This window comes from Otolemur garnettii, unplaced genomic scaffold (genome assembly GCF_000181295.1).
Source record: "Otolemur garnettii isolate 467f Iridium unplaced genomic scaffold, OtoGar3 scaffold00050, whole genome shotgun sequence".
NCBI classification, from domain to species: Eukaryota; Metazoa; Chordata; class Mammalia; order Primates; family Galagidae; genus Otolemur; species Otolemur garnettii.
Window position 1 is genome coordinate 284,271 of NW_003852445.1, and position 11,056 is coordinate 295,326.

At 39.3% G+C, this 11,056-nt stretch overlaps 1 protein-coding gene across 1 annotated transcript in view; it reads left to right on the forward strand.

Annotated features, from left to right (window-relative positions):
- The first annotated feature begins 984 nt into the window (after window positions 1–984).
- Window positions 985–11,056, forward strand: part of KATNBL1 (katanin regulatory subunit B1 like 1) — a 62,382-nt gene continuing 52,310 nt past the window's right edge. The window contains exon 1 of the mRNA XM_003791681.3: window positions 985–1,131. The gene's annotated coding sequence lies outside the window, so the exon portion shown is untranslated. The remainder of the gene's footprint in view (window positions 1,132–11,056) is intronic.

The following is an 11,056-nucleotide window of genomic DNA, read 5'->3' on the forward strand; positions in this document are numbered from 1 at the left end:
ATAGTGAAGCTTCAAATATTTTGTTGAGCCAAACTCAAGCAGCCTGTTCCTTAGGCAAACCCTGGAGACTTCTGAAAAGGAGTGCCTACACTAAAAAAAATCAAGCCCAGGGATGTAGAGTCTTGTGGTGAGGAAGTGTTCCATCAAATACCCTGTTTGATTTTGTTCTGCAAGGGGTGAGAGGACTACCAAAGGCAAATTTGCTCCTGTCATAATTTGATTAACCTTGACCTGTGGCTTACTTTTGACTCTGGTTCCACTAAGATGAAGAGAATTGCTCTCGGTAATTAAAAGTACATCTGTGCCAGACTAACTCTAACCTCATACTCTAATTTAGTGTCTCCCATCCCAGACCAAGTCTGCTTCCTGAGGAAAAAAAGTTCTACACCATGTACATTTCCTGCGTCCTTAAAAGTCCAGCACAAAGATTGGCACAGAGAGGAAATTTAGAATGATAGCTAACAGTTATGTGTTGCTTACCCCATGCCAGACACTCTTTTATGCATCTTACATGTATTAATTTATTTAGTCCTCACAACAATAAGAGGCAGATACTATTGTTACTTACAGATGGAGAAAGAAAAGCAGAGGAGCTCATGTGACTTGCTCAAGGTCACTTAATGCCAGAGTCCATGCTTTTATGCGTAATAAATACTGTGCCTTAGCGTATTTAAATGGGAGTGAATGAATAAATCTCTCCCTGAACCATATTTTTATAGCATATTATTTGCACCTCCCGGTACAATTCTTAGGCACGGACTCCCCCACTAGACGTTCCCTAGCGCAGGGTCATTCGTTGACTTTAATCCACCTTCAGTTCTTATACCATTATTACTCGACGTACCTTAGCAAGGCTACCGTATGTGTCTCTACTTCTAGCCACCAGAGGGCACTGTCGCCACACGTCCTCCCTCCGCCCCCGAGCGTTCCCGACGCAAGAGGGGCGGAGTCAGCGCTGGGCGGAGCCGCGAGGCATCCACAGCAGTAGCTATCCCGGCGGGCCGCGCGCGCGGCCGCATTTGAATGGCTCTGAGTGGGGCCCGGCCCGGGACCCGAGGGACGCTCTAGGCTGCCGGCGCGGTTCGTCAGCGCCAGGGTTGGGCTGAGGCGCCGCGGTACCATGAGGCGCTGGTAAGTGACGGCCGAGTCGGTGCGCGCCCCCAGCCCGTCGCTGCCCCGCCCTGGGAGAGCTTCTCCGGTCCAGCCTGGCAGTGCCCAGCGCGAACCTGCAGGCCCCGTGGCGCCTTCCGCTCGGCCGGCCGGTTGCGAGGCTGCCGGGGGCGCGGGGCGGGGCGGGGCGGCGAGGCGGGGTAGAACTCGGGATGGTCCCGTGGCCGCCGCGGAGAGGAGGGCTGGGGCCGCAGGTGCTGGAAGCTCCCCGGTGGGTTGGAGGGGTCCCGGCCCGGAGAGGCGTGGACGGAACCCGCTGTCATTTACCTGCGGGTGGAGTCGACATCAGCACTGGGGAAGGGGAAGGACAGAACTCTGAGGCGAGCTGTTTGGAGGACAGGTTTTCCCGAGTGCTGTCTAGGCCTGGCTGTGGCATTTCCTTATTTTCTGACGGGTCCTTGGTTCCCTGACAGATGAGCTTTTGTTTCACAAGGCAAAAACTTGACATAACTGCATAAGAATTGCTGATTGCAACTTAAGAAACCTTATTGTATTTTCTGAAAAGTTTTTCTGTAACGATACCTAGGCTTTTACTACGCTATTACGTTGGCTTAAATATGGAGATAACAAAGAGTTGATTTGTTTTCTTGCGGCTTATAAAGTTCCTTGAAAATAGAAGTATCTATGTCGGTTTCTTTGCAGATTAAAAAAAAATTGTAAGGGAAATTAGATCTAAACTGGTAATAATCACCAGTTTAGAACTTACAAGAATTCTGAAACCAGTCCACTTAATAGCTTAAACTTGTGTAAAATTGTTTTTGTTTAAACCTGCGTCAGACGTGAATTAGAACTTTACCCATGGAGGTTTTTACTTGGCTAATAACTAATATTAGCTAATAATAATATTAGCCGTTGTAAAAATAATGATGTCCAGGGTTTTTTTGTGCTTTCTTTGTGCTAAGCACTGTATTAAGAACTTAACTTTGGGACAGATATTATCTCCATTTTGACAGTGAGGAAACTGAGGCACAGGGAAGTTAAATACTGTAACTCGTACCAAACAAGATTACTCAGCTAGTATCACTGGAACCCAAGCAGGCTGGCTCCCTGCTTTTAATTATGCTACTCTACTGCCTACTTTAGATGAGGGTCTTGACAAAGTGCTTTCATTTCATTTCTTCTTTGGAGATAGATATGTGAATGTGCCTTTGTGTTCACACTCGTTCATTCACACACCACTCGGGTTCTGTGTCTTGTTGACCATACTTAAGTTTTGTGCCTGGACAAAAAAATCCATTGCATATTTTAAAATAAATGGAGTTCATAAGGTTTCTGTGGTTTTATTTCTTTATTTGCTTATTTATTTTTGTGACAGGGTCTTGGTGGCCCAGGCTAGAGTACAGTGGTGTCATAGTTCACTGCAACCTTAAATTCCAGGGCTGGGATCAAGCTATACTCAATCCTTGTGCCTCAGCCTCCTGGATAGCTCGGACTACAAGAGTGTGCCATCATGGCTCAGCTCTTCTCTTCTCTCTTCTCTATTTTCTGACACAGTTTTGCTCTGTGGACACTGGTAGAGTGCAGTAGTCATCGTATGTCACTGCATCCTCCAACTCGAGGGTTCAAATTATCCTCCTGCCTTAGCCTCCTGAGTGGCTTGAACTACTGACAAGGAGCTGGGACTGTAGGAGCACACCACCACACCCAGCTGATTTTTCTGTTTTTTTGTAGAGACTTTTGTGAGGGCTGGTCATCCTCACAAAATCCTCCTGCCTCACTCTCCCAAGATGCTGGGATTACAGGTGTGAGCCACGGGGCCCAGCCATAATTTATATTTTTAATTTATTTTTATCATTTCCCAAAAGTGTTAATGTTAGCAGCCTATGTATTACTTTAAAATAAACAATTATACATTAATGTTTTCATTCTTAAAAACTTGCGGAGTGAGCTTTAAGCTTTCTGACAAGAAATGAAATTCAAAACTAAAATCATTTCATAATAAGTCATTTATAGCAGAGTTTTAAAATTTTGTTCAATTCATCTTGAACTTCCAAGTACTATGAGAAAAAAAAATAAAATTTTGTTCATCACTTATCAAGCTTTTGATTGTCTCCGTGCCCAGCATAGTGGTGGATTTAATCGGCTATACAAAATAAATGTGTCTGAGTAGCCAACCTTAGGAAGGTTAATCTAATTCAGGATGTGAAATGAACAACAACAAAAGGTATATATGATAGTCTTCATTAGTACAGTGGATGAATGTTGAAATGAAGTGAGTGAAGCTTCTTCTAAGAACTAACAATTAAAGGATTTGTGTAGGGCATTGAATAGTAGGGTGCATGGGGAATTTTATTGAGAAAACAGTGTGTTCAAAGACTTAGAATTAGGAATAAACATGATTTTTCTAGGGAAACAGTAAGTCTGTTCTATTTAGAAAGTTCCTGTTGAGAAAAATAAGATATTTGGGGCAAGACTGAGGAATGTTGTATAAGAGACATATGTTAGGGATTTTTTGTTTTTTGTTTTTTGTATGTTTATATGAGCAGAAAGCAAGATATGAGTTGGGAAGTTTTAAAACTTTTATGTCAGTGGTTTTCAACTGGGGCAGTTTTGCCCCCCAGGGGACATTTGGCAATGAATGTCACACTGTGGGGGAAGGGTGCTACTGGCATCTACTGGCTGGAGGCCAGGAATACTGATAAACATCCTACAATAGGACAGCTCCTCCATAAGAAATGACTACTGCACATGTCAGTTGTGCTGAGGTTGAGAAACTCCACTGTAAGCTGATTGTAAGGCCAGCCTCTGCTTTCATGTTCTGTGGATAGGTATGAATGGTGAATTTAGGAGCCCAGGTCTAAGCGATACTAACATTAGGGAGAAGCTGGCTCAGATACCTCAAAAAGAAGGCTGTTTCTGGAGTCCTGGGGAGGGGAGAGGCTGTAAGAGATTGATGGCGGAACAAGGAGAATATACAAGTAGTGATAAATGAGACACTTACATAACTTCTAAGTTTAAAAATAATGCATGTTCATTGTAAATGTAGAGAAAGTGTGGGGAAAAAATTAAAAATCACTTATAAAACTTCCCAAGCAGAACTGTTAATATTTTAATGTTGTGATTTCTTTCAAGTCCTTTTTATGCTGATAACTATTTTCCTTTTTATAAAACTGAGATTATGGCCAGGCACCATGGCTCAGGCCTATAATCCTAGCACTCTGTGAGGCCAAGGGAGTGGATTACCTGAGCTCAGGAGTTCAAGACCAGCCTGAGCCGGAGAGAGACCTCATCTCTAAAAATAGCCAGGCTTTGTAGTAGTGGGCACCTGTAGTCCCAGCTACTTGAGAGGCTGAGGCAAGAGAATTTCTTGAGCCCAAGAGTTTGAGGTTGCTGTGAACTGTGATGCCAAGGCATTCTACCAAGGGCAACAAAGTGAGACTCTGTCTCAAAAAACTGAGATTATACAGTTTTCTCCCACTGAGTTTTTTTCTTGACTCAGCATGTCATCTGTATTATCCATTCTTTGAAAAGCATTCTTTTTACTGGTTGGAACATTTCTTTTTTTGTATGTGTTCTTTTGAAATTGGGAATTTTGCTTTGTATTCAAAAGAGACATTTTTAGAGAAAAAATATTAGAACATGATGATTTATTACAGAAAACAATGGGGGTAAAAGTCTGTGCCATCACTACGGTTTTATATTTAGGAAGCTAAAAGAATGGTAGAACCACTGAAATAAGATGCGATTCTCATAATTTTTATCTTAAGGTATGTAGACTGCCATTCACAGAGACACATAATAAGATTTTAATGAAGACCTTTGATGTTGGTCAATTTATATTCTTCCTAAAACTTCTAATACCAATCTTTTGATTTTTTAAAAATTTTTATACTAAGTTTATTTTTCAGCCTTCAGCAAGGCTTTTCTCTTTCCTCTTTTTTGGAAAGGTTTTTAAAAATACGCTTTTCTATTATAGTACTAAGTAAGACTTAAGTTTGTTGGTCATAAATCTTCATTTTGAAAGATTAAAAGGCAAGCTGTGATTTTTAAAAAATATATAAATTGCTAAGTCTTTACAGGTGAGAAGTGAGTATTATTCCTTCTTCAGGGGAGTAGGAACTATTTTTAAAAATGTTTGTCCAGTGATAGGATGCATCATAATATCATACTAGTCATTATTACTTTTTTTTTTGAGACAGAGTCTTTCTTTGTCACCCTTAATAGAGTGCTGTGGCATCGTAGCTCACTCCTGGGCTCAGGCAATTCTCTTGCCTCAGACTCCAGAGTAGCTGGGACTGTAGGCACCTGCCACGATGCCTGGCTATTTTTAAAGATAAGATCTCACTCTGGCTCAGGCTGGTCTCGAACCTGTGAGCTCAGGCAATCCACCTGCCTTATGCTCCCAAGTGCTGGGATTACAGACATGAGCCTTCACACCCAGCCCTACATTGATGTTTTAACAATCATTATATTTGTTGATTCCAGTTAATTTGATGCTCTCTGAAAAATGTATTGAGGAAAGTACATTTTTTAAAAAACCCACTAAACCTAATACAAATGTTACTTTTACTAGGACATATGCTTTTCAAATTGGATAGGATATAATTTGACTTTTCTTTGCCAGGCTGGAATGCTTCGTCTACTATTTCTTGCTCACCTCCAAATATTTTTTCACTAACAGCTTATATCCAAATTTTGGAGGATTTGTATTAAATGTACCATCCTTGTTCTTGTGGCATTATAAAGGTGGAAATAGGAGAAAGGGTATTCTGAAAGGCTAAAAGATCCCCCTATTTGGCTTCCCTATAATCACTTCTTTCTCCTTTACCTTTTTTTTTTTTTTTATGTTGGCCTCAGGTTTATTTAATTTATTTTTTATTCCTTACATATACATGTGTTTATTAGGTTTCCACTTTTGCCTTCACAAAATTTAAAAGGCTTAAAATTTAATAACAATAACAATGTTTAAGTTAAGGACTAGAAACAAAAACCTCATAAAGGAAGGAAGACTAAGAATAGGGGGAAGAGGGGAGGGAGGGGGGAGAGGGAATGGGTGGAGGGAGGAGGATTGGAGGGATCACTTCTGTGGTTTATCTTACAAGGGTACAAGTGAATCTTTCCAAGACTAGAATATGAACATTTTAACATAATAACTAAGAAAATGACATGAAGGCTATGTTAACCAGTTTGATGGAAGTGTTTCAGATTGTGTGTGAAAACACTACACTGTACCCCAGAAGTGCATTAATGTACACAGTTACCATTCAATAAAAAAAAAAAAAAACGAATGAAGATAAATACATTCAGAAAAGATAATAATAATGCAAAGAAAGTAGCATTCACATTGTCAAATAAGAGTATGTCTATTATAGAATGCTCAGGTTCAGTATGGAATCAACAGTTAACTTCTTAACTTTTTTTCCCAAAGTCTCAAATAATAGACAACTAGTATTTATAAATGAAAGTAAAAGGTAATTTCAAAAAACAGATTATCCCAAATCTTAGAGACAATAGAAAAAGAAGAAATACTTCAAAATCATTCTACTTAATCTGGATACACCTGATATTAAAATTGGAGAAAATATATTATTATAAAGGGGAAATTACAAACATATTTCACTTATAAATGAGGATGCAATATCCTAAACAACATATTAACAAGTTGAATTAAAAATTAATGTTTAAGTAATGCACTTTAGTCAAAATTAAATCCAATTTATGTGAGAATTAGTCATTATTTTCTTTTCTTGTTTTTTTATTTTTTTTCTCCTTTTCCTCTCCCTCACTCCCTCCCTCCTTCTCTGGTCTCTCCTTCCACCATGCCCCACCGTGTCATTAATTGTCATTAATTGTCCTCATATCAAAATTGAATACGTAGGATTCATACTTCTCCATTTCTGTGATTTTTCACTAAAAATAATGTGTTCAACCTCCATCCAGGTTAGTACAAATGCTGCAAAATCTCCATTTTTTTATGGCTGAATAATATTCCATAGTATACATATACCATAGTTTACCAATCCATTCCTGGGTCAAAGGACATTTAGGTTGTTTCCACATTTTAGCGATTGTAAATTGGGCTGCGATAAACAGCCTAGTACAGGTGTCTTTATAATAAAAGGTTTTTTCCCTTCTGGATAGATGTCTAGTAATGGGATTGAGGGCTCAAACGGGAGGTCTAGGTTGAGTTCTCTCCTTTACCTTTACATGTTGCCTGCATTTCTTTTTGCATTGAACAAGTCACCCAGAAGCCTATCTCTAATGTACAAGTCATGAGATGTTCATTCTAGCATCTTCTCTTCTTACTGGCATAATCTTAAGACACACAGCTTGGTGTTATTATGGGAAAAGTACTATTACTGGAAGTCACAGCTCTAAGCTTGGCTGTCCTATTATTAATAATTAAGTGTTCTTGGGCAAGACACTTAATCTCATCTGTAAATTGAAATTATCTCCAGGGTCCTTTCCAACTGTGAGAATCTGTGAAGTAGTCATTTTTCACAAGAGACCTCTGGGGAGGAGGGAGACCTTTGGGGAGACTATTTAGTCTTTTACTTCTTAGTGTGAATTAATCATAGATGATTTCTTATAAAGGCATTTTAAAAAGCTACTCCCATATGATAGGATTGGGGAAAGAATTTTAGAATGGAATTTAAACTATAATATAAATTTCAGGTGGGTAGGGACTTTTTCTTTTGTCCACTGATGTTTACCTAGTGCCTAAAAGGTAACATGTTCTTAATATTTGTTCAATGAGTGAAGAAAGAATGGGTTGTTGTTGGGAATAGACAGATTTGTTATACCATACAAATGTTCTGAGTACCTTGAAAGAATTCAAAGTACAAAGCAGCCATAGTATAGTCTAGTACTTTTAATTTCTATGATATAAAAATGCCTCCTAGTGGCAGTAAAGCATCCATTGTTCACTTGGTTGCTGTCAGAACTATTAAGCAATTACTGCCCTGACTGCCATTCCTATTCACAACGTGCAGTTTTGTTCATCACCAGACCTTACTTTAGTGCCAGCTTGATGTTTCAGTGTGCGTTTTATTCTTTATTTTGTGTGTCTGTGTGTGAGACAGAGTCTCATGTCACCCTCGGTAGAGTGCTGTGGCATCACAGGTCACAGCAACCTCAAACTCTTGGGCTTAAGGGATTCTCTTGCCTCACCTTCCCAAGTAGCTGGGACTACAGGCACCCGCCACAATGTCCAACTGTTTTTTTGTTGTAGTTATCATTGTTTGGCAGGCCTGGGCCAGGTTCAAACCTGCCAGCCCCAGTGTATGTGGCCGGAGCCCTAATTGCTGAGCTACAGGCACCAAGCCGTGTATTTTATTCTTATTTGCACAAATCTATGCCTTGGCCATTTCCTATACTATTTAATATTATCAGTAATGATATATTTATTATTGTAGCAAAGGTAAATCATATATATTGATTAAAATTTGGCCTCTCATCCATGGAGGGTTCATGTTACAGCAGTTGAAAACTAACTCTCTTGGTCTTCTTGTTCCAGTCATCCTGGTTCTACAACTCTCATATAAAACATCTTCAACAATAGTCTTTAGTCATATGATTCCATATGACTCCTATACAGAGTTTCTCAGTAAGTCTATTTTGTCCACGGGCGGCACCTGTAGCTCAAAGGGATAGGGTGCTGGCCCCATATGCCAGAGGTGTCAGGTTCAAACCCAGCCCCGGCCAAAACTGAAAAATAAATAAATAAATAAATAAATCCAGGTGGTCTAATGTCAGAACCTGTACTTTAAAAAAAAAAAAAGTATTTTGTCCACAAGATAAAGTCCAAATTCCTGACCTAGTATTCAGGGACTTCCACATTTTAGCCAATCTACCTTTCTAGTCTGTTCCCCTATATTGGCCTGAATTCAGTAATTACTTAATTATTGAAGAGTTAGAATAGAAAATAAAGAAACAAAAAGCAGTTATTCTCACTGAGAAGTTATGTTTCTAGATGAAGAAAAACTGGCAGATTATTTCTCAAGAAGCCTGTATATGGTGACATTCATTATTTGAGTTAATTGATAAATTTACTACACAAGATAGAAATCTTTTTTTGTTTTTTTAGCTACATGGTAATATTTATTTATTTCTGATTAATACTAGGGTACTAACCATTAGGTTACAGTGTTTGCATTTGTTGTAGATGTGGCCCTCACTCAGGAGATGTGCCATGTACCCTTCCATTGTGCCCATTAGGTGAGAGCACACCAAATCCCCTCCTCCCTCTCTTAGCCCCCTCCTTTCCTCTCTCATCCAGTTTGAATTAAATTGAGTTTTTCTCTTGTGTAGGCATGTATTAGTTCATCTACTAGCTTCATATTAATGTTGAATACATCGAATATTTGTTTTTCCATTCTTGTGATACTTTACTAAAGAGAATGTTTTCCAGCTCTATCCAGGTTAATGCAAAAGATATAAAGTCTCCATCCTTTTATGGCTGTGTAGTATTCCATATACTCATATGAGTGTACATACACCACAGTTTATTAAACCATTCATGGGTTGATAGGCAGAGATGGGAATCTTTAAAACTCCAAAAAAAGTTTTTTTTTTTTTTTTTTTTTTTTTTTTTGAGACAGAGCCTCAAGCTATCCCCCTGGGTAGAGTGCCATGGCATCATGCTCACAGCAACCTCCAACTCCTGGGCTCAAGCGAGTCTCCGGCCTCAGCCTCCCAAGTAGCTGGGACTACAGGCGCCCACCACAACGCCCAGCTATTTTTTGGTTGCAGCTGTCATTGTTGTTTGGCGGGTCTGGGCTGGGGATTCGAACCCACCAGCTCTGGTATATGTAGCCGGCGCCGTAGCTGCTTGAGCTACAATCACTGAGCCACATGATTACTTTTTTTTTTTTTTTAACATATTTATTTATTTATTTATTTTTTGTTTTTGGCCGAGGCTGGGTTTGAACTCAGCACCTCTGGCATATGGGGCCGGTGCCCTACTCGTTGAGCCACAGGCACCGCCCCTCACATGATTACTTTTTGAGTGTAAGATTTTTCTGGCCTTGTGAGCTTCCCCTTCGCAACTCTCTCTTTTTTTTTTTTTGAGACAGAATCTCACTTTGTCATGCCTGGTAGAGTGTGGTGGTGTCACAACTCACAGCAACCTCCAAACTCTTGGGCTCAAGTAATTCTCTTCCCTCAGCCTTTCAAGTAGCTGGGATGATAGACACCTGCCACAACACCCGGCTATTTCATCAGAATTTTGAATACTCTTGTAGTATGAAAATTATGTGTTTATGAAAAAAAATTTATACATTGGTTAAAAAGTAGTGAAACACTCATTGAAAATCACTGGGCACATTCTCCTGGACTAGAAGCTGTAAATCTCTATAAGATGACTCTCTAAATACCTTTGCTTTAAACTGTCATCTATTTCAGTTTATCTCAAAGAGCAACAGTTTTCCTAAGCTCTTAGATAAGTCCTCACACAAACTAGAAATTATAGATGATGCTTTAGGTATTATTTTTAGATTTTAAATTAAAATGTTTAAGGGACATGTGTAACATCTTTTTTTCTACCAGTCATATTAAATGATTTTTTTACTAATCACCATGACCAGTCACATTATATGAAAAGGGTTTTACTATATATTTCAAGAGCCTTATAATCATATTTTGTGATTCAAGTGATCTTTGTATCCAAAGGAAGTAGATACATATAAATGTTTATATATAGATGTTCATCAAAGTATTTTCAATATTAACAAAAATAAAAGTAAACGGCATTCATGTGATAAAATTCTACATATGCATTTGAAATCACATTTTCAGAAAGCCTTATTAATGTGTAAGGAGATGTATTAAAACATTAATGATGGGCTCGGCTCCTATAGCTCAACCGGCTAAGGTGCCAGCCATGTACACCTAAGGTGGCGGGTTCGAATCCCCAGCCCGGACCCGCCAAACAACAATGACGGCTGCA